The sequence below is a fragment of the Mus caroli genome, unplaced genomic scaffold (genome assembly GCF_978045245.1).
Source record: "Mus caroli unplaced genomic scaffold, Mus_caroli_1 scaffold_10, whole genome shotgun sequence".
Taxonomy (NCBI): Eukaryota; Metazoa; Chordata; class Mammalia; order Rodentia; family Muridae; genus Mus; species Mus caroli.
Genome location: NW_028227265.1, coordinates 94,504,740 through 94,526,700, shown reverse-complemented (window position 1 = coordinate 94,526,700; position 21,961 = coordinate 94,504,740). Strand labels below are relative to the sequence as shown.

Here is a 21,961-nt window from a genome sequence, read left to right as displayed (position 1 = left end):
TTGCTTGACAATCCCTCTTTCCTTGGATTCCCTGTTTTCTTTCTCTTTCTCATTTTCCTACCATGTTTTATTGGGATTGGCTCCAGAATAAACAGTTTATATTCAAACCACCATTTTAAGACGGAATTTTAAAGGGCTCTAAAAGAAAGCACTGAATTCCTCTCCTCCAAGCAAGTCCTTCTGGAGGCTTGTGAAACAGGGCCACTGGCTGAACATGACCAGAAGGCATGGAAGTTGGTTGATGAGGCAGCATAGTAAACCTGAGGCCTGAACTGCAGGAAAGTGCTCCAATGAGCACAAACTGTGGAAATAGACATCTGGTCTACCACACTGCTGGGATTAAAATGCTGAAAGGCCTTGCAACATGTCCCAGAGGGTATTTTGGACCTCCATGGATTTCTTGATTTTTCTAAAAATAATTTATATACTTAATTTGCAACCAGAAAAAGTTAAACATATATGAAAAGAAGGAATTGCACTTTTTAAAAAGTTTCAATATTTACTGGAAAATTTTTTTCAGGAAGTATAATCTGATCACAATTTTCTCTTCCTCAGACTCTTATCAGAATCTGCCTACCTCTCCACCTGCATAACTCTACATCCTTTTTCTCTCTTTAAGAAATGAAACACCTGCTGGGAGTGGTGGTGCACACCTTTAATCCCAGCACTCGGGAGGCAGAAGCAGGCGGATTTCTGAGTTCGAGGCCAGCCTGGTCTACAAAGTGAGTTCCAGGATAGCCAGGGCTATATAGAGAAACCCTGTCTCGAAAACCCTCCCACAAAGGAAATGAAACACCCGTGACACACAGCTAAACACAAACAAATTGAGAAAAAAAAGAGTACAAGCAAAGGTATTCCTAGTGAGATGAGCTGGGAAAAGTTCATGTGCTCAAAGACTATTCATTTACAGACATGTACTACTGCTTCTGACATTTCACTTCTTGCCCAGTGTTCAAAGTTCACTACAAGAAGATGGCTGAGTGAGACACTTCTCTATGTTGCCACTTGGAATCTGTATTAGGAAGTGTTTCTGGATTTGGGCTACAGAAGGAATGGAGATGGGCTAGGAAGGATGATGAGAGTCGGTGAGAATGAGCTAAGGTGAGTCCACACCAATAGGCAGAGTCCCCAGGGAATGGAGCAGAATCATGCTTTTCAACTAAACAAATCTTTCTGGAAATGACTTATGCGAATTTGTGACACAATAACCTAAAAGTCCAATTTAATTAAGCTTTTGTTTGTACATGTTTTATTATGAATCTCATAGCTCATCTGGCCTTGGAGTTGTAATGTAACCAGGGGCAGCTTGGAACTTCTGATCCTTCTGATTGTGCCTCCTGAAACTGGAGATTACAGAAGTGTTGGTACCACAATGCCTGGTTGTAGGCAGTGTTGACATTTGAACATGGTTGTGCATACTGGGCAAGCACCCTACTCACCGAGCTATAATCCCAGACCTTCAGTCAATCATCATTTTTTTTTAAAACCTTATTTATTTATCCATTTCTCTATCTACCTTTCTCCCTCCCTCCCTCCCTCCCTCCCTCCCTCCCTCCCTCCCTCCCTCCCTCCCTCCCTCCCTCTCTCTCCCTTTCTTTCTTTCTTTCTTTCTTTCTTTCTTTCTTTCTTTCTTTCTTTCTTTCTTTCTTTCTTTTTCCTCTCTCTCTCTGTCTCTCTCTGTCTCTCTCTCTGTCTCTCTGTCTCTCTGTCTCTCTCTTTCTTTCTTTCTTTCTTTCTTTCTTTCTTTCTTTCTTTCTTTCCTTCTTTCCTTATGTGTATGGGTGTTTTGTCTGCAGATCTGTCATGCATACTTGCTGTCCAAGGAGACCAGAAAAGGGCATTGAATCCCCTGAGACTGCAGTGCTTGTGAGCCACTATGTAAGTACTGAGAATTGAACCAGGGTCTTTTGGAAGAGCAGTCAGTGCTCTTAACCACTGAGCCATTTCTCCAGCTCATAGTCAATCATTTTTAGCCCATGGCTCTATATAAAAATGGCAATTTGTCTATATAGTTTGCCACAGAGAGAAAAACATGAACATTTAGTTTTATAATCAAGGTCAACGATAGAACCATGTGCGTGTTTGTGTGTGTGTGTCACATTTTGTTCATCCAGTTATCTGTTCATAGACACTTGGGCTGTTTCCGGTACTAGGCTTTATTCATAGTTCTATTATGGAATTTGGTCTGGAAAGTATCTGTGTGACTCCCCTGAACTTGACTTTTTGTGGAAATGCCATTCCTAACATATCCAGTGTGAGCAATAGAATTTTAACCTGACCAAGAGGTTTCCTTTCAGATTAGGCTACATTTCAAAAGCTGCTACAAAGAAATCACACAGGTAAAATATTTGTTATATTTTTGAACTATGGGCCTAAAGTAAGTACAGATAGGGAGAGATGCTTAATAGAAGAAAGGTGTGTCTTAATGACAGGGTGCAAATATGACACATTTCAGCCACTGTGGAAAATGCTTTTATCTGTTTATAGATAATTGCTTTAGTTTCCTAGAAGTAAACTAAGAATTGGAGCCTTGGAGTCTGCAGGAGTTCTCTTGAGTAATTTTTAACTGCAGTGGAAATCATTTTATTTAACACCTACTTCAACTGTTCTGACTCATTTTGTGATTTTAAGCAAACTGCTAATTTTCTTATTTGAAAGCGGATTGAAAAAAATCTGCTTGTGAGTGACATAGTTGTTACGTTCCAGCTCTGGAAGGTATTTGCTTTGGCTGTAACTACTGTCAGCTTTCTCCCTTACAACCTGAGTGGTTTCCTATCAACACAGCCCATTCACCTTGTCAGAGGCTGAGATGACAGTCAGTCAATTGAGTGTCAGCCCATATAACTCCAGAGGTAGTTCTGATTTAAAAACCCGTACACGTGAGACAACAGTTAGCAGACTGAGTGTGCAGCTCAGTCAAGCTTCTGAAGTTCAGCTTTGATCTGAAGCTGTTGCTAGGTAACCATCTGAACTGGACACCTAGCCACTATTAGCTGCTATCCTTCATTTCCACTCTTTCTATAAACAGCAATATGAATTCCCCTATCCTGATCAATATCAAAATCCTCAGGGAGAGGGACAGGGAGAAGCGTGTATGTGTGTGTGTGTGTGTGAGTGTGTGTGTGTGTGTGTGTGTGTGTGTGTGTGTGTGTGTGTGTGTGTAAGATATATGTGTGTGTGTGAGTATGTGTGTATATGTGTGTAAGATATATATGTGTGTGTGTATGTGTGTGTAAGATATATATGTGTGTGTGTAAGATATATATATGTGTGTGTGAGTGTGTGTGTATGTGTGTGTGTTTGTATGTGTGTGTATGTGTGTAAGATATATATACATATATATATACATATATATGCGTGTGTGTGTAAGATATATATGTGTGTGTATGTGTATATATGTATGTATATATACATATATATGTGTGTGTGTGTATATATATATATATATACACAGAGAGAGAGAGAGAAAGCACCCAAGAATCTACTTATTAAAGTGAGAATACCCACTTATGGATGATTCTTAATACTCTCATCGTTTTAGACCCCAAACATACACCTCCCTAACCAAAGCAACTATTACACTTCACACGTTTAAATTTTTGCCTACGATTACTTTTACGTGGGTGAGAGCATGTATGTGGATCATCTCCCAGTGCCTGCGTGCAGGTCAGAGGTCAGTTGGTTCTCTCCTTCCCCTATGTGGGTTCCAGGGATGGGACTCGGTCAGTGTTGGAGTAGTCTCCTCTTCTCATTGAGCTCTCTCACTGGCCCACTGCTCTATGTTCCTACAGGCTATGCTACTTGACATTTCTCTCCAGATTCAGTACGTATGTAATTTTGAGATAAGTGAAACAAAACCTAAATTTGTACCATTGTTTTGGCTTATTCCTAAACCTCCTGTGGGGAAGGTATGATAGCTGTGTCTGTCATCCCAGCACTCAGGAGGCTGAAGTAGGAGAACCACAGGACCAAGGCCAGACTGGGCTACAGAGTAAGACTGTGTCAAACAAATACCTCCAAGCTCTTTGAGGATGGTGAGCTAAGGAGAGTGATTTTACTCAGTACCATGGCATGTATGGTTCCACCAGAGTTGATTGTTGGTGAGATGCCATTTCATATCTGTCCTTGTTGGGGTTACTATTGCTGTGATAACATCATGACCAAAGCAAATTGGGAAGGAAAGGGTTTATTTGGCTTACACTTCTATATCACAGTCCATCTCAGAACAGGAACTCAAACAGGGAAGAATCCTAGAGGCATGAGCTAATGCAGAGGTCACGAAGGGCTGGTGCTTTATTGGCTTGCTCCTCATAGCTTGTCCGACTTGCTTTCTTATAAAACCCAGGATCACCAGCCCCAGGGATGGCATCACCCACAATAAGCTCAACCTCCATCATCAATCATTAATTAAGAAAGTGTACAGCCAAATCTTATGAAATCTTTTTTCAATTGAGAGTCCCTCCTCTCTGATGACTCTGGCTTGTGTCAAGCTGACAGAAAACTAGCCAGCACAAAGCCTCAAGTTACATGCTTAGGAATCCTTAGAATATCTCTCCAGGAGAATTATAAGATGAAAAGTATTTTGAGGGGTACTGGGGAGATGAAAGGTAAGAAAAGACATAAATAAAATCTGTATTAATTAAGTTCATCTAGATGGAGCAGAAAACCCAAAATCGGTGTGAAGTAAACAGCTTAGGGGGCAGGGTTCCTTTTGGTTCTGTGTAGATTCAGTTGTGATGTTGGTCCCTCACTGTGAGAAGGCTTCTCTTCTTGTTCCATCTCCTTTCCATCCCACTTCTACAGTCTATGAATGGTTTCTTTTGTCTTTAGTCCAACCGACTTCACTCATCTTTGGAGCTGCAAGGCTGACATGCTCCCCTAAAGCCCCTTAGACAGGCTCAGTTATCTCAGTCCTGCATCCCATTCTAGGAGTGTCCCACCTCTTTAATGAAATAAATTTGCATACACTAGTTTCACTCTCTGGGCTATAAGTTCAAAGGTTGTATCTTACATGACTGCTAATATCAATAGAATTTCTCATTTAAATACTATTTTAATAAATTATAATTGATAGTCTAATACCAGTTTATAACGCAGCACATAATTTTTGCCTGGGTTTCCAAAGTTGTTAAATGGCAGAGTCAGGCTTAGATTCTTGTGGGTGAGTTTCCAAAGCCTCTTTTCCGTGGTGCTTTCTAGATCCTAACACTCTCAAGGGTCAGGGAAAATAGTTCAGGTCTTCGATTCTATCCCCAGCATCAAAGAGTAAATGAAAGAAAATAAAATAAACTCTTATAGCATACATGAAGAATATTTGTGTATTTTCCTGTGTAGAATTATGTGCTCTGTGTTCTTTCCAGATATCAGGTCAACTCTTCTAAAATGTGCATTTGCTTGGTTTTAAGAAATGCCATTGAGTAGGAAAGCCACATTGACGTTTGAGTGAATAAAGAGATTTTTTTTTTTTAAGAGACACTTGATTTAATAAACAAAGGCATCGACTAGTGAAGTTGTGAACCTCACCAAGGGTGGGCAGGAACAGCCCACATTCTCTCCCAGTTTTTATTTCCTCTTATTTATTAAGTCTTAAGTCAGTCAGCAGCTATGTGCTGACCCGTCCCTGCTGTGCCCCCTGGCCCTTCCAACTCATGATGAACTCATTAAGGTTTCTCCTCTTGGCCCTGTGAAGGAAGGGTAATGGCTGAGTCAGCATAGTGGGGAGGGAGGGAGGTGGATATCATAGCAAAGACTGCATTTCAGGGAAGAAAAAAAAAAAACTGAGATGAAATGTACCTAGAAATTGAGCTAAAATTCTAAACAAACACACTGCATTTTCCTCTTCTACGACTTGCCGCTACAGTGCATGCTGGGTGGAGAACACTGACTCTTCTTTCTTATCTCTCCGTCCGCCTGGGTAACAGAATCATCCCATGATCCCTGGTGTGTGGCCATACTGAGTAATGTCTTTGAGACACCACGGTTAATGACCTCAGTTGATAAATCTGCCTTCCATCCACCAACACTAATTGTTATTACTATCCTGGGTACTAGAATTGACTAGTTAAATATATAGTTGAGGATGAGAGCCAGATGTCTCACTGGGAACCAGGGAAAGAAGCAAGACTGGTGGAGGTCGTGGTGGAAGGGTTGGCTGCATCTCTATGAATGTGCGTTACTGTGAAAGGATTAATGTAGAAGTATTAGTCGAGATGTGTACTATTTTATGTACATAAATTTCCTTTTCATTTCTCTCTGAGGCAGGGACACTCAGCAGCCACACCCATATGTAGTAGCCCTTTACCTCTAGGACTTCTCTTCAGGAAAAGGATCAGGGATCCTTGGACAAATGGCTGATTCTAGGACTGGGGCAGCTAACAAACAAGAAGGGGCTGGAAGGAGCATCTTGTCGCAGAGGAGACTCAGGAAGTGCTCTATCTCCTTCCAACTCTCTGAACACAAGGACATTTGCCAGAAGGACAACACAGTTGAAAGACAATGAAGCTGAAGAAATATTGGATTATGATTCAATGTATTTTTTAAGTTTGAGTCCATAGTTATAAGTAAATGACTAAATAAACAGGAATTTCATATAATTTTTGCAAATACCTTGCCTCAAGGAGGTATACATAGCTCCTTGCAACTTAAGTGTGTACTATGGAGTGGCTTCCTGTGCAAGAATTAAAACAGAAATTCGACAAGCACTCCCTCAGCCAAGTGACCAAAGGTCACGGAGCAGTGGCAGGTCATGTGAATGCTAGGTAGCCTTACTAAGATGGGAAAACAACGGTTTCTTGTCTCTGGGGCTTCCTTAGAAGCCTACTAAGTGCATTCTAGACAAGTATCATTAAGGGGCATCCTTTGAAACTTCTTAAAACGGAAACTCCTTAAAACGGTTAAACCCTTCAAGAAGAAATGAAGCCTAAAGCTACACAAGGTGGGGATGCCTGCAATTCCAGCACTTGGTGGCTTCATCTGAAGGAGTACGAGATCAAAGGCAGACACGGAGAGATATTTTTTTTTTTTTAAAAGACAAGGAAAAGTAAGTAGGAAAGAAAAGACTACATGGCACGAGAGAACTGGTGACTGCATGTGGAAGAAAAGTGTCATCTATCCAGTCAGCAGCATCCTAAGGAGCCACGATTACTGTATGTGGTGTCTGGGGTGGTATATTAGTCACTTTATGTACTGCTAGGGTGGACCAGCTTTAGAAAGTAAGGGTTTGTTTGGTTCCGTCTGAGATATAGTCGATTGCTGTGGGGGAGTTAACCGCAGCAGGAGGTGAGGCAGCTGGTCACACGGCGTGGGCAGTGAGGAAGCAGAGAGAGACGGATACTAGTACTCAGTTCACGTTTCTGTTTTTTTTTTTTTTTTTTTTTTGGTAGTTCAAGGCTCATGGAATGGTGCAGCATTCAGTGTGGGTCTTCTCACACCAATTTCTGGTTTAGAAACTCCCTCTCAGATATGGCTAGAGATTTGTCTCCATGGCGATTCGAATCTCACCAAACTGGCAATCAACATGAACCCTTCTAGAGGGGATCCCAGAGCAATAATAAAAAGGCAATAGACAAACGCCAGAGAAGCAGGCATGAAAGTCTGCACTGTCAATCACAGCCTATGGTTACTGATTCTCTATCACGCCATTCCCTGTAATGTAATGGAGGCACCGTTGGGTACAGGATATATGGAGACTTCATACTGTCTTTGTGAGTGCTCTGTAAATGTAAAGTTAACTTCAAATAAACTTTACTTATCATTATTATTATTATTATTATTATTTGTGTGAGAGTGTGCATGTGTGTGTGTTTGTGTGTGCATACAGGGAGGACAACTTTCAAGAGTTAGTTCTTTCAACAATATCAACCAACTAGACCACCCCACCCCCAGAGCTCCCAGGGACTAAGCCACCAACCAAGAAGTACACATGGCTCCAGCTGCATGTGTAGCAGATGATGGCCTTGTCAGGCATCAATGGAAGGAGAGGTCCTTGGTCCTATGAAGGCTCTATAGATGCCCCAGTGTAGGGTAATGAGGGTAGGGAGATGCGAGTGGGTGGGTGAGTGGAGGGACACCCTCATAGAAGCAGGGGGAGGATGGAATGGGGGTTTCCAGGAAGGGGGAAACCAGGAAAGGGGATAACATCTGAAATGTAAATAAAGAAAATATCCAATTATATATATACATATGTGTGTATATATATAAAAGTATATATATATATATATATATATACATATGTGTATATACACACATATCTATCATCTATCTATCTATCTATCTATCTATCTATGTGTGTGTGCATATATATACATATATCTATGCATATATATACATATATATATGCATAAAGAGTTGGTTCTCTCTCTCCTTCCAACATGGCAGTTGGGGCTTGAATACCCACAATCCACTTCACTGCTCTTCCTCAAACCTTAGTTTTAGAAGCTAGAAACATGAATGGTATCTGGCACATTGCAAATATTCCCTCTGTGAGTGATGGCCTGAAGTTCTCTTGCAGAGAACAAAGGGCTTCCCTGCTCCGGGTGTCTACATAATTGGGTAGTATTTTGGAAACATTTTTCAAATTCCCCCGCGGTGTGAGTTTCACTCTTTCAAGAGAATATAGGCTATATTTGTAGAAAGAAAGTAAACAATGCTGTGAACAGTCTCAACTGTGGAGCAAATACCAATGAGGATGTCAGAGAGCAGAGAGGAACAGAAGTACAGACTCAAAGTGGAGACTTCGCAGAAGATGCAGTGCTGCCTGACTGGCTGATTAGTCACGCGCCTGCTCTAATGGTGATTACAAAAGCCAAACTGTTTTTATGGGCAACACCCAATGAGCCAGACTAAACAGGAGGAACCAAGGGAGTGCTTAACTATGGGGCGTTGAATGATGACACCAGTCTGGTTGCTTCTAAGAACCTACACCACGTAGGGGGAAGTGACTCCCCAAAAATGGCTTAAGCAATCTAATTGATGGCAAGAAAGGAGAGATCCATAGCCAGTATAGGGACAGTGGGAACTGGAGCGTCCAAGAAGATAAAGGTTGACTCACGGGGTGTGGCAGTTTCTAGTCTTAACTCTTACACAAGTGACTTCATAGGCTTTTTCTTTCTTTTAAAAACTTTGATACTATCTGTTTGTTTGTTTGTTTAATGTGTGTGTGTGTGTGTTTATGTGTATATGTTTGGAAGTCAGATGTCAACTTGTGGGCATCAGTTGTCTTCTACCATTGGGGTTTCTGGGCATTAACTGAGGTTATCATTTAAGGGCAAGTGCCTTTACCTGCTAAGCTGTCTCATTGGCCCAATGTGCTTTTTCTTGCTGACTTTTAAGAAGGTCTTCATTTGTATCTAGTTTTCCATGTTATCTGGGTTACTGGTCACAATTAAGCAAGTAAACCAAATGGCAATCAGGTGTGAGAAGTTAATAGGAAACAAACCATTTAGAGTGTCATCCTTCGTATGAGATCAGGGCAGTGTTCAATGACTAAGAGGGAGTTGTATGGCTCTGTGGCACTGTGGATTAGGAGGATCAGAACAGGCAGCACTCTCAGGCATGAAAGATCGTGTTCATTTGCCAGTGAGAGTGACTGATTGGTGATGAAGTCACATCTAAGAAATAAATGTAGACATCTTTGTGCGTGTTTTGTTCAGAGATATTTCTGAGGCAATTTATGTCACGCAGAGAAGCACTTTTATTCTTTTGGTACTGTCGTGTCAAAATTTTGGGAAATAAATTCATTTCACAATTTTTATAACTTGTTACATATTAAGGGCATGCCATTCACCTTATCCTGGGTGCTGTCTGTCACACCATGACACCCAATGCCTTGCTTAGCCTAATTTAGCTTGTATCTTAGCCTCTAAAAAAGAAGTTCTTTTAAGAAATAGCCTGGGTGAAGTATGCCACTCAGTAGTACTAATGACGCTATTGGAATGGTTTAAAGTATTTAGAGTTACAGAGAAATCCTGTACTCGTTCTATCCTGGCCCTCTGGTTTTGCCTTTTTCTTGGACTCCATCTTGGGTATTGGGTTGGGAGACTCAAGAACTATACCACTTTTATGATGCCCTTCTTGGTATCACTTTACAGAGCTTCACATATCTCAAATCAAGCAAGCGAGCATCTCTGGGGTGCCTCTGGGATTCACTTGGTAAAGTAACCAGAGGACTCTACTCCATAACTGAAGATTCAAACCACCGTCCCAAGTGAGAGAGAATTCCTGCCAAGTTGTGAAGTCTGGCTGGGGTCATTTCCTTTCCAGCAATGTTAGGTATATCCAAAAATAAAATCAGGCTTTAAATACATCTTTTTAAAAAGATTTATTTATTATTATATCTAAGCACACTGTAGCTGTCTTCAACTGCACCAGAAGAGGGCGTCAGTCTCATTATGGATGGTTATGAGCCACCATGTGGTTGCTGGGATTTGAACTCAGAACCTTCGGAAAAACAGTCAGTGCTCTCACCTGCTGAGTGATCTCTCCAGCCCTTTAAATACATTTTTTTATAGGCACATCACAAAGGTTCTCTTATTTATGCAACAGAATGGGGCTATGTAATCTATTAAACTAAATGAAGGCTCAATATAAATGAAGCTAACTGGTAAAACTATTTGAAGACCATATTTTTCTGTTGAGACAGCAACTTTGTGATCTACTTCATCCAGAGGAAGGGCTGCATTCTTGAAAGAGCATTCATGGTGACCAGGCCACCGGCTGCCTCAGCCAACTGGCCTTTCACCTGTGTGAGGTTTTCAAGTTTGCATTTACGTGTAAGTTGTAACACAGAGAAGAAAGGGCTAACCTACGTAAATACTCTTAGGTTTTCTTTTACATTTAGTCAATTCACCCATATCATGTCCTTCCTTGTCTTTCTTTACCCAGTTATCCTGAAGCATGGGTGGATATTGTTTCACCAATAAATATTTCATTATGAACTACTAAAAGTCAGAGCCTTTAAAACAGAGCATTTATATCATTTAGTTATTGTTCCTCGTTGTCTCATGATTTTTGGTTTTTTTTTCTCTCTCCCATCTTCCTTTTCTTTTTCTTCCTCCTTCTCTTTCTCTCTCTATACATCCTTTCTTCCCTCCCTCCTTCTACCCCACTTCCTTCCTGTACAGTGGATTGCTTTTAGGACAGGATCTCATGTACCCTAGGTAGACCAGTAGCTGACTGAGGCTGAGGCTGAGGCTGACCTTGAACTCTCAGTCTTCCTGTGTGTACTAACTCAGTGGCTGGGATTACAACCTGTATACCACTACCCTGTTTTAGAAGGTGTTGGGGATGGAACTCAGTGGATTTGGTATGCTATGCTGGTACTCTATCCATTGAGTTACATACCGCAAACATTTTTTTTTCGGGTTTTTCAAGACAGGATTTCTGTGTGTAGTCCTGGTGACCTAGAACAGTCTCTGTGGACCGGGCTAGCCTTGAACTTAGAGATCTGCTTGCCTCTGTCTCCAGAGTGCTCCATTTCTTTCTTGATACAAGGTTCTCTAGTGTCCAGGCTGGCTTCAGACTCTGCACATAGGTGACACTGACCTTGAACTTCAGATCCTCCCACTTCTGCCTCCCAAGTGCTGGGATCGTAAGCATGAACCACCACACCAGGCCTATGTCTGATGCAGGTATAAATCCAGGGATCCCTGCATGATGGGCAATTTGGTATAATCTACCAAGTGGGCTACATTTCCAGCTCCTTCTTAGCCATGTGTAAATATAAAACTCCATTGATTCTTCTGTGCAAACATTGCTTGCAACTACCCACCCCCAGGACGCGCCTGTTAAATATCAACTCCCATCCTACCTTCCTCTCTTGGAGTATGATGACCGGGACTGTGGTGTGAGTATGAGCCTGATACCTCCTGGCATCTCGTAGAGAAGGCATCAGCCTAGTGATTGTTCTTTTGTGACTGGCTGACTCACCTTGGCATGGACTTTTCCAAGGCTCATCTTTGCTGCAGCATGTTTTGGAATATTCTATTTCTCATTTTATTTTTGTGGGGTAGGGTCTTGTGAAACAACTCAGGCAAGGCTTGAACTTGGAACCCTTCTGAGTCCACCTCCTAAGTGTTGGGATCACAAGTAGGTGCCGCCATGCCCAGATCAGAATTCCCTTTTATACAGTTAATAGCCGGCTGTTTAGCACCTTGCGTGTGTCTATCCTATTCTTGCATAGTTTGTAGCTGTTTTGTCTCTGTTATCATTTGTGGATTCTCTGAATTCTTTGAAAGCAAAGATACATGCAAACATGTGAACGACACTTTTCAAAACCCAAAAAGCTGTGAAATCCCAGATTCCAACACTGAAATCCAACTCTCTGTAAGATGTTGACCAAAGCACTACTGTTTCCTGTTTTTGCTTGTTTCTTTGTTTTCCCCAGAGCTGGGAGAGGAACCCCGGTGTTCCATGTGGTCTATGCAAACACTGCTCTGATGAGCTACAGCCTCAGACCACTGGGACTCTTTCTTTTGACCCCTCAGCTGTCTTGACTTCAGTTTTTTATTTATTTGGAGTCCGGCTTGCTAAGTTGCCTAGGCAACCAGCCTTGCAGCCACTCTCTGGCCCAGCAGGCCTTGAGTGCATGTGCCTCCTGCCTCAACCTCCCTAGCAGATTGGTTTATCAGCCTATGATTCCAACCTTGGCTCAAGATGAACCACTCACAAATTATTTTATCTGTGTGAATGGTCTGCCTTCCAGTGCATGCCTAGTGGCCTTGGAGGCCAGAGAAAGCATTGGATCTCCTAGGGCTGGAATTAGAGGTAGGTGGAAATTGTCACTTGGGTGGTAGAAAATCAATCCTGGATCCTCTGGAAGAGCAGCCAGTGGCCTTAAACTTTTTTTTTTTTTTTTTGGCCTTAAACTTTTAAAATGAAAATAACCAGCTTTCCACCAAGCTGTTTGGTTCTGTGGCCAACCATCCAGTGACAGAGAAATGGCCTCTTGCTCATTGAGTTTGGCTGGGAAAACAGGATGTAGATCTAACACACTGAGTCAGCATCAGGGCCCAGACAGCTCCTTCGCTCCCAGGCACCATTTCTCAATGCATCCAAGTCATCAGCTAAAGCAACTCTGCACCGTGTGCTCCCACTAGCAAGTCCTTCCTGACATCCTCCCTCGAAAGCGCTGGACAGATAGACAGATGTCTGACAGATGGATGTGAATAGGTATTTTGCATTATTGATATTAAGCAGGTAGTGGTAATCTGATCATTCTAAATCCATTATCATCAAATTACTTTCATATTGACAGGCTTGCATCTTGGAAGTTTATTTTATTTTTTTTCTGACTCCCACATCATCCTGGACTATTCTTTTGTTTGAAACAAAGTCAAGCTATAGATCCCCAGCTGGTCTAGAACTTGCCGTGCCGACTAAGCTGCTCTTTGCCTTCTGAGTGCTAGAATTATAGGCATTCACCATCATGCCTTGCTTCCATCTCATTTAAAAATTGCCCAAGATCAGCATCAAACTATTGTGATGACAACACTGGCTATAATTATCTAAAGTAGTTTTAAAATGTAGTAAGTACAACGCTCAACTATGTCTAATTTCACACGATTGCAAGAGTCCTTTCATTGGCATCTAAGAGGACTGTTTCAATGGGCTTTTCAGTACCTTGTGGCTGCTGTGTGTGCAGATGTGGAACCCAACTTTCACAGAAAGACTGTGGAGTTGCAGAAAGAAGCTTTCGAGTGATTTTCTCTTCCTAGGAGTTTTCCTTTCACATTGGAGTCCAGCCAGCCTTACCAACACAAAGTCTTTATGAACCCCAAACACGGTATAGAGTCAAATTCTCCAATCAGGTAAAAGTGGCACCCAAAATATGCAAACATGGAGAATCACCTGATGGTAATGCCAGATGGAATGTCAAGGTTCAGTGATTCCACGATCCATAGTTTCTTGGGTTTGTAAATAGAAAATCCAATAAAAGCCCTGGCTCTTTTCTCAAAAGGTCTGTCATTCTGCTTATAGTCTTCTGATGCACAGTGCCAGGCTTCAGATTAAGAATCTGATATCAGGAGATGTTGGCCAAAGGACACATAGCCCTGGTGAGGTAGGATTGCACAAGAGGCGTGCTGCACAGCACAGCACAGCACAGCACAGCACAGCACAGCACAGCACAGCACAGCACAGCACAGCACAGCACAGCACAGCACAGCGTGGGGACTGGACTTACTGAAGATATTATGCATTCTCGCCACAAAAATGACAATGATGAGAGGTAATTAGTAAAAATCTAACCATTCGACCATATGCATGTACTTCAAGAGATCATGCAGGCCATGATAAGGACATATAATTTCATTGCCAAGCTTTAAAAAATAATCAATTGATTTTTAAAGAGATGTGGATATATTTAACTCTTCCCTTTCTAGTATTTGGAACTGGGAGGCACGGTTGGGTAGAGGATGTTCACATGTTACAGAGTAAGGCATGGTGAGGGTTCACTGCATGCCAAGGGATTGTTAATATTGGTTGTGAAACTTCCCCTGTGGGTTAGTGAGGGTTTTGTTCTGTTTTAAGTGCTGGGGTCCAAATCACACATGTAATACAAGAACTGATTCCTGTGAACTGTGTCCCTAACCCTGGCTATGAAACTCCTAACCAGAACTCAACCGACTTAGGTGGATTGATGGGAGAGCCCCCTCTCACATACGCCGTGCCCTTTGGTTTTACACAGTGCCTTACTGTTCAAACTGTGCTCTGTTCAAACACCAGGTGAAGGCAAGAGGTCTCCAGCCCTGAACCCAGGTCTCCCCACCTGCTGTGACACTTGACCCCTGTGCCTTTGCCCACATCACTAAAGCACATCTCAGCAGAGCAGTACAGAGGTGCTGGGGAAGCCTGGAGTCTCTCAAGCAGGCCTGCTAAAGCTGGCATGTCTAAAGCAGACATGGGGCCTAAGAGTCTGGCAGGATCAATGTTAAGCAAACGCAGCCTTTGGAGAGCGTCATCTGATTCCATTTTATTTTTTCTTTTTCTTCTTCTTCTTTTTTTTTCTCTCTCTCTCTCTCTCCAGCTAGAAGCCAGAGTTCTGGAAATGTTTTGTATTGTAATACTAAGCAACTGGATTCCTGACATTGTTGAAATGTATTTAAAAATCCCCAATTTTATGAGTCCTGGGCAATTAGCTTGGACAATCTGCACATGTTGGCGGAGGGTTGCGCTAAGGCCAGGGAGGAAGCTTAGATTGATGTTCCAGGAAGAAAGCACTTTCCCTGTGGACACGTGTGCTCTCCCGCATGGCAGACTGAAATATAGAAACGCATCATTAAATGCAACAAGTGCTTTTAGCGACAGCTTCAATGATGTGTGTTTTGCTGCACGTATTTCTCTAAAAGCTTTAAACTTTTATCTTGTTTTATGTGTATCTGTGTTTTACTTGCATGCATGTCTGTGCACCACATTCCTGTAGGACCTGAAGCAAGTCTGAAGCAGGCACCTGGTATTTCCTGGAACTGGAGTTACAAATAGTTGTGAGCTGCCAGGTGCGTGTTGGGAATCGAAGCTGGGTTCCCTGGAAAAGCAGCCAGCCCTCACTCATAACCACTGAGCCATCTCTCCACACTCACATGCATTTCTTTTAAGACAAAATTTATTCTAATGATAGAGTGCCTAGTGTGAACATTGGAAGATGTGAGAAGAAGAAAATAAAACCAAAATTGGGTTTGACATTTGACCTGTGTACTTTCAGGCTCTTTTCTATGATATATAATATAATTGCCCATGTTCTTATTTTAAATCAAAGTATACTCACATGTTATATGGGAAACTGCATCTTTGTATTTTTCAACCCATGCTACAAGATAGGTTTTCAAAAAGTTGTTTTTTTTTTTTTGTTTTGTTTTGTTTTGTTTTGTTTTTTTCCAAGAAAACTTTTTTGTTTTTACTGTGGTCCTGGGGACGAAACTCGGGGCTTCTACTATTGACTGATCTACAAAGGGCGTCTCTGAAACGAATCTACCATGCATTCATACTAATGTCTTTTTAACATTACTCTGCTGTTAGAAACCCTGGGTGTCTTCAGTTTTCTTCACTGAATGTTGCTCGTGGATCCTTGATTATGTCTCTGCTTCTGGCATTCTTTCTAGGCTTTTTGCCATATGTTATTAATTGTTCTCTACAAGGCTGTGCTAACTTATACTCCCATGCACAATGTATGAATGTGCCAATTTCTATCCTCCTATGAACAATCGGGTGTTTGAAAGTTGAGGCCAATTTGGTAGACTAAATATGGTTTCTGCTATGGTTTGTATATATTTCCCCATGGGTTCCTGTAATGAGGAACATCCTGTGATGAACCTGAGTTTCACTGTAGCCATATTAAGGTTTGACGGATTGATCTATTAGGAGGTCTTCACCATCACCATCATATATGTACCACATATGTACAGTGCCCGCTGGTGTCAGACGAGAAAGTCAGGACCCCTGGAACTAGAGTTACAAGTAGTTGTGAGCCAAGCCGATGTCAGTGCCATGTGCCCTTAGACCCTCAGAACTGTGAGCTAAATAAACACCTTTCCTTCCTTCGGACCATCTGACATGGCAAGCTGAAGGTAAGCCTCAGCTATATAGCGCGTTCAAGTGAAAGTCTCAGGACATTCACTCAGCAGCAGGCAGTGGACTGTTTTAATCTCTATCACTTTGATTAATCCATGGGCAACAAATGACCACTGAGCAGTCACGGGAGAGTGCAAAACACCAGCCAAATGCTGAATTTACACAAACTCTAGAGAGCTGTACATCACTCTGTGTTTAAAAAAAAAAAGAACAAACATGTTTTCTAATCCCTGTCAGATTTAATGTTACAAAGAAGCTAAAAATAAACTAAATCTGTCCATTTTAAGATTATGCAAGGAAGTAATTAGTCAAAATATGAGGCTTCAAACTCTTTCCCCCTTACATTTATTACTTATTAGTTTTCCTTCTAATGAAATGCCTATATTTCTACCACAGTATTTATCTTCTGAAACTTGGTTCGGAGTCATTCTTTATATACTTTGAGTAAAAATTCTTCATATATTTTGAGTGTAAATTTTCCTCACAGGTATCACAAGCTGTCATATGTTGCAAGAGCCTAGATCTAAAGCCGGCCTGTGGAATGAGTGGAATGGAATAGCCACCGGCAGGCCTTGGGGCTCTCAAAGGCATCTGGTTTCTCTCAAACACACCCGTTCCAGTTGCCAGAATGTTACCATTTTCTCCAGTGCCTTGCTTTCAGGTTCTAAGGACCACACTGCCGCATCTGCTGGCTACTGTGAGCAGCGTTCCTTTGGCTGAGGCTAGACTGAACGGGAATAACCTTACACGGCTGCTTGTGATCAGACGAACCTTCTTAGACACAGACATCATTCTGGGTATGCTTTCTTCTGGCTACTTCCGGTGAGCCAGCCACTTCCGGTGAGCCAGCCTTGGCCTGGAGTCTTTCTTTGCTCCTAACTTCACTTTGTTCCAAGATTGTGAGCACTAACCACACTCTAGCACACTGGGCATGGTTGGAAGAGGACAGTTTATCATTGAGTCTACTTTGGCAGAACCATTTGATTTCATGGGCCCAACTTGTACTCCCCTTCCTATAAAATTTGGTAGGCTAAGGTGGTTTTAGCCTCAGAGAACAGAACCCAAATTAAAAGTAGCCTAGCAAAACTGAGGGGTTTGTTTTAATTTTTATGACCTTTGTTTTTGTATATTCACCTTTATGTGTATGTGTGTGTGTGTAATGGGTAGTGGTAGTGGGACTATAATGAGATTTTATAGGTCAGAAGACAACTTATGGGAGTCCATTCTCTCTTTCAACCACGTGGGTCTCTAGTTTTGAACCCACATTATTCAGCCCAACAGACTTAAACCTTCAAAACACTGAGCCAGAATAATCTTCAGTACTTGTAAACTGATTACAGAGGGCACTTACTACAAGATGAGAACAGTTAGGGCTGAGAGCAAACTTGGCTCTGTTACTAAAAATAATGAAAATTGCAGTTCCTTGGTAGGAGTTGTCCATTCTGATACTGTGCTTTCATTGTGGTGGTTTGAATGAAAAAGTATTCCCCAGAGGCTTGTGTGTCGAACACTTGGTCCTCAGTTGATGGCACTGTTTGGGGGAGTGTGGTGGTTTGAATACGCTTGGCCCATAGGGAGTGGTACTGTTAGGGGGTGTGGCCTTGTTGGAGGAAGTGTGTCACTGTAGGGGTGGGCTTTAGAGGTCTCCTCCTATGCCCAGGCTCTACCCATTGCAGAAGAGGGTGTCCTCAGCCCTTAGTCCTGTGAAGGTTCTATGCCCCAGTATAGGGGACTGCCAGGGCCAGGAAGCAGGAGAGGGTGGGTTGGTAGGCAGGGGGAAGGGGGAGGAATAGGGGGTTTTCAGAGGGGAAACCAGGAAAAAGGATAATATTTGAAATGTAAATAATGAAAATATCTAATAAAAATAAGAGAGAGAGAGAGAGAGAGAGAGAGAGAGAGAGAGAGAGAGAGAGAGAGAGAGAGGAGGGTTTCCTCTGAGCTGCCTGAGGATGCCAGTCTTCTCCTGGCTGCTTTCATATCGGGATGTAGAACTTTCAGCTCCTCCAACAAATGTCTGCCTTGATGCTGCCAAGCTTCCCACCATGATGATAATGGGCTGAACCTCTGAAACTATGAGCCAGCTCCAATGGAATGTTTGCCTTTATACAAGTTGTCATGGTCCTGGTATCTCCTCATAGCAATGGAAACCCCAACTAAGGGGGGATATGGAACTTGTAAGATGTGGAGACTTGCCAGAACAAGTACATCACTCGGGTTAGACTTTGAGAGTTTATGGCCTTGATCCACTTTCAGTGCTGACCCCAAACCCTGGCGTCCTGTTTGTGGTTGAGATGTGATCTCTCAGCCTCTTAATCCTGCTGCTTGATATCATGCCTCCTTGCTACTAAGGACTCTTATCATTTGTCATATTTTGCTTTCTATTGCTGTGCTATTAACCATGACCAAAACAACAACAACAACAACTTGTGGAGGAAGGAGTTTATTTGGCTTATAGCTTTTGACTATAGTCCCCCATGTAGGAAGCCAAGGCAGGAACTCAAGCAGGCAGGAACCTGGAACAAGAACTAAAGCAGAGGCCATGGATGAATGCTCTTTACTGGCATGCTCCATATGGCTTATTCAACCTGGTTTTTTATATATACATCTCAGGACTAAATGCCAGCATGGCACAGTGGTCTGGGCCCTCCGACATCAATCATTCATAAATAAAACACCTCTTATGCTTGTTTACAGGTCAATCTGAAGGAGACATTTTCTCAATTTAAGTTTCCCTCTTTTAAGATGACCCTGCTTGTGCTAAGTTGACCAAAACCTAACTAGCATATCCCTCTGCAAGCTTAAGGCAAAATAAATACCTTATATAAGTTACTTTGGTTATGATATTTTACCACAAGAAGAGAAAAGTAGCTGATGCATATGCTATTATAACCTTAAACACTTTTGTAATGAGGGCTGGAGAGATGGCTCAGCAGTTAAGAGTAGTTTGTTGGCTATCTTTTGGTGATCAACTTAAGTACATTTGGAATTAACTAAAACTTAAGGATATGCGTACACCTGTAAGGGAGTTATCTTTTTTTTTTTTCAAGGATGGACTTTATTTTTTTAAAAAAAATCTTTTTCAGGACTACAAATTACAAAGGGAAAGCAGATCACTACACAGAATCTAATGAATACATTTGCCCGTGCATAAAACTTTATCAAAGTCATTCTTTTTTACAAATTCACCCCACCCACCAATGTTTTTCCTACAGTGCTCTTAAGGTTACTATACCTTTATTTCAAATTATATTACATGTTATTCTCTCAAGATAAACTTTAAATACCAAATTCTTGGCTTCTAAGAATGGCACCTTCAAAATGGGCAATTTCCACTGAAGTCTCTGGTGGCATTATTCTCTTACTATTTTCTTTTACCAATTAAAAAAAGCTTTCAAAATGTTCACTTTTAGCCTTTCCCAAAAAGGTGGCTACATCTTCCACTACCAACTAACTATAAATTGATAGCAAAAAGAAAAGCAAATAGGGAGTTATCTTAATTAAATCATTTGAAGTGGGAAGACCCACTTTTTACATTTTAATCTTTTTTGAAACTCCAGACTTTATCCCTTTCCCAGTCCACCCTCTGACTGTTCCACATCCCATATCTCCTCCCCGCCCCATCCTACCCGTGTCTCCACGAGGATGTCCTCATGCCACCACCCCTACCCCACCAGACCTCCTCACTCCCTGGAATGTCCCGTCTCTGGAGGGTTAGGTGCATCCTCTCTGACTGAGTCCAGACCCAGCAATCCTCTGCTGTATATGTGTTGAGGGCCTCATATCAGTTGGTGTATGCTGCCTGGTTGGTGGGAAGACCCACTTTTAATTTGGATCTTTTGAGGTGGGAAGATGCACCTTTAATCTAGACCACACCTCCTTCTGGAAGCCTGTACATGTCATGGAGGAATGAAGCTCTCCATCTTCCCCTGCTTGCTCTCTTGTCTTGCGTGAGAGCATTCCTTCATTGGCAGTAGAGCATAACTCTTTGGGATTCCAGCACATACTGAAGACCAGGTGAGATGTTCAGCCTTGTAGACTGAACAACTACTGGACTCTTGGACTTTCCACTGGTAGATAGTCCTTACTGGATTAGCTGGACCACGTTTGTAAGCGTCCGTGAAAAATCTAATCTATATATTTCTTCACTTCAGGTGTCTCACAAACTACCTGTAACTCACTGCAGATGATCTGATGATCTTATCTGGCTTCTGTAGGCACCTTCATGCATGTATATTCACGAATACAAACATAAACACACACACACACAATTAAAATAAGTCTTAACATTAGAATAACACCATTCAAAAAGGAGGGATTTCTATCCTGTGTGACCCGTTTATAAGTTAGTATGGTGGTTTGAATAGGTATGGCCCCCATAGACTCATGTATTTGAATGCATGGACCATAGGGAATGGCACCATTAGGAGGTGTTGCCTTATTGGGGGAGGTGTGGCCTTATTGGAGGAGGTGTGGCCTTATTGGGGGAGGTGTGGCCTTATTGGAGGAGGTGTGGCCTTATTGGAGGAGGTGTGGCCTTGTCAGAAAAAGTGTGTCACTTTGAGAGCTGGTTTTGTGTTTTCCTATGCTCAAGCTACACCCAGTGACAGTCCCCTTCTGCTGCCTGTAGATCAAGATGTAGAACTCTCAGCATATCTACCTATCTGTAAGCTGCCATGCTTCCAACCATGATGAGGATGGAATAAAACCTTTGAAACCGTAAGTCAAAGCACCAATTAAAAGTTTTCCTTCTTCTTGATTTCCACTCAGGGATCCATCCTATAATCAGCCACCAAACCCAGACACTATTGCATACGCCAGCAAGATTTTGCTGAAGGTACCCTGTTTTAGCTGTCTCATATGAGGCTATCCCAGTGCCTGGCAAATACAGAAGTGGATGCTCACAGTCACCTATTGGATGGAACACAGGACCCCCAATGGAGAAGCTAGAGAAAATACCCAAGGAGCTGAAGGGGTCTACAACCCTATAGGTGGAACAACAATATGAACTAACCAGTACCCCCGGAGCTTGTGTCTCTAGCTGCATATGTATCAGAAGATGGCCTAGTCGGCCATCATTGGGAAGAGAGGCCCGTTGGTCTTGCAAACGTTATATGCCCCAGTACATGGGAACACCAGGGCCAAGAAGTGGGAGTGGGTGAGTAGGGGAGCAGGGCAGGGGGAGGGTATAGGGAAGTTTCTGGATAGCATTTGAAATGTAAATAAAGAAAATACCTTTAAAAAAATGTTTTCCAAAGCCTGTCATGGAGTGCTCCCTGGTACAAAGCAGACTCGGTGTTTCTCTTGTATCATTTCCTTGCTCCCTCCCTCATCCACTTCATTTCAAAGCCCACCTCACTGGCCACAACTATTTCACAGGTGTTTTCTGTTCATTTTTCTC

General features: G+C 42.2%; 1 long non-coding RNA gene across 1 annotated transcript; it reads left to right on the top strand.

The window, feature by feature from the left end:
- The first annotated feature begins 972 nt into the window (after positions 1-972).
- On the top strand, positions 973-21,753 carry LOC115031732 (uncharacterized). The gene is made up of 3 exons (XR_003837385.2): positions 973-1,101; positions 1,797-1,878; positions 21,331-21,753. It is a non-coding gene; the product is annotated as an uncharacterized LOC115031732 (long non-coding RNA).
- The last annotated feature ends 208 nt before the right edge of the window (positions 21,754-21,961 follow it).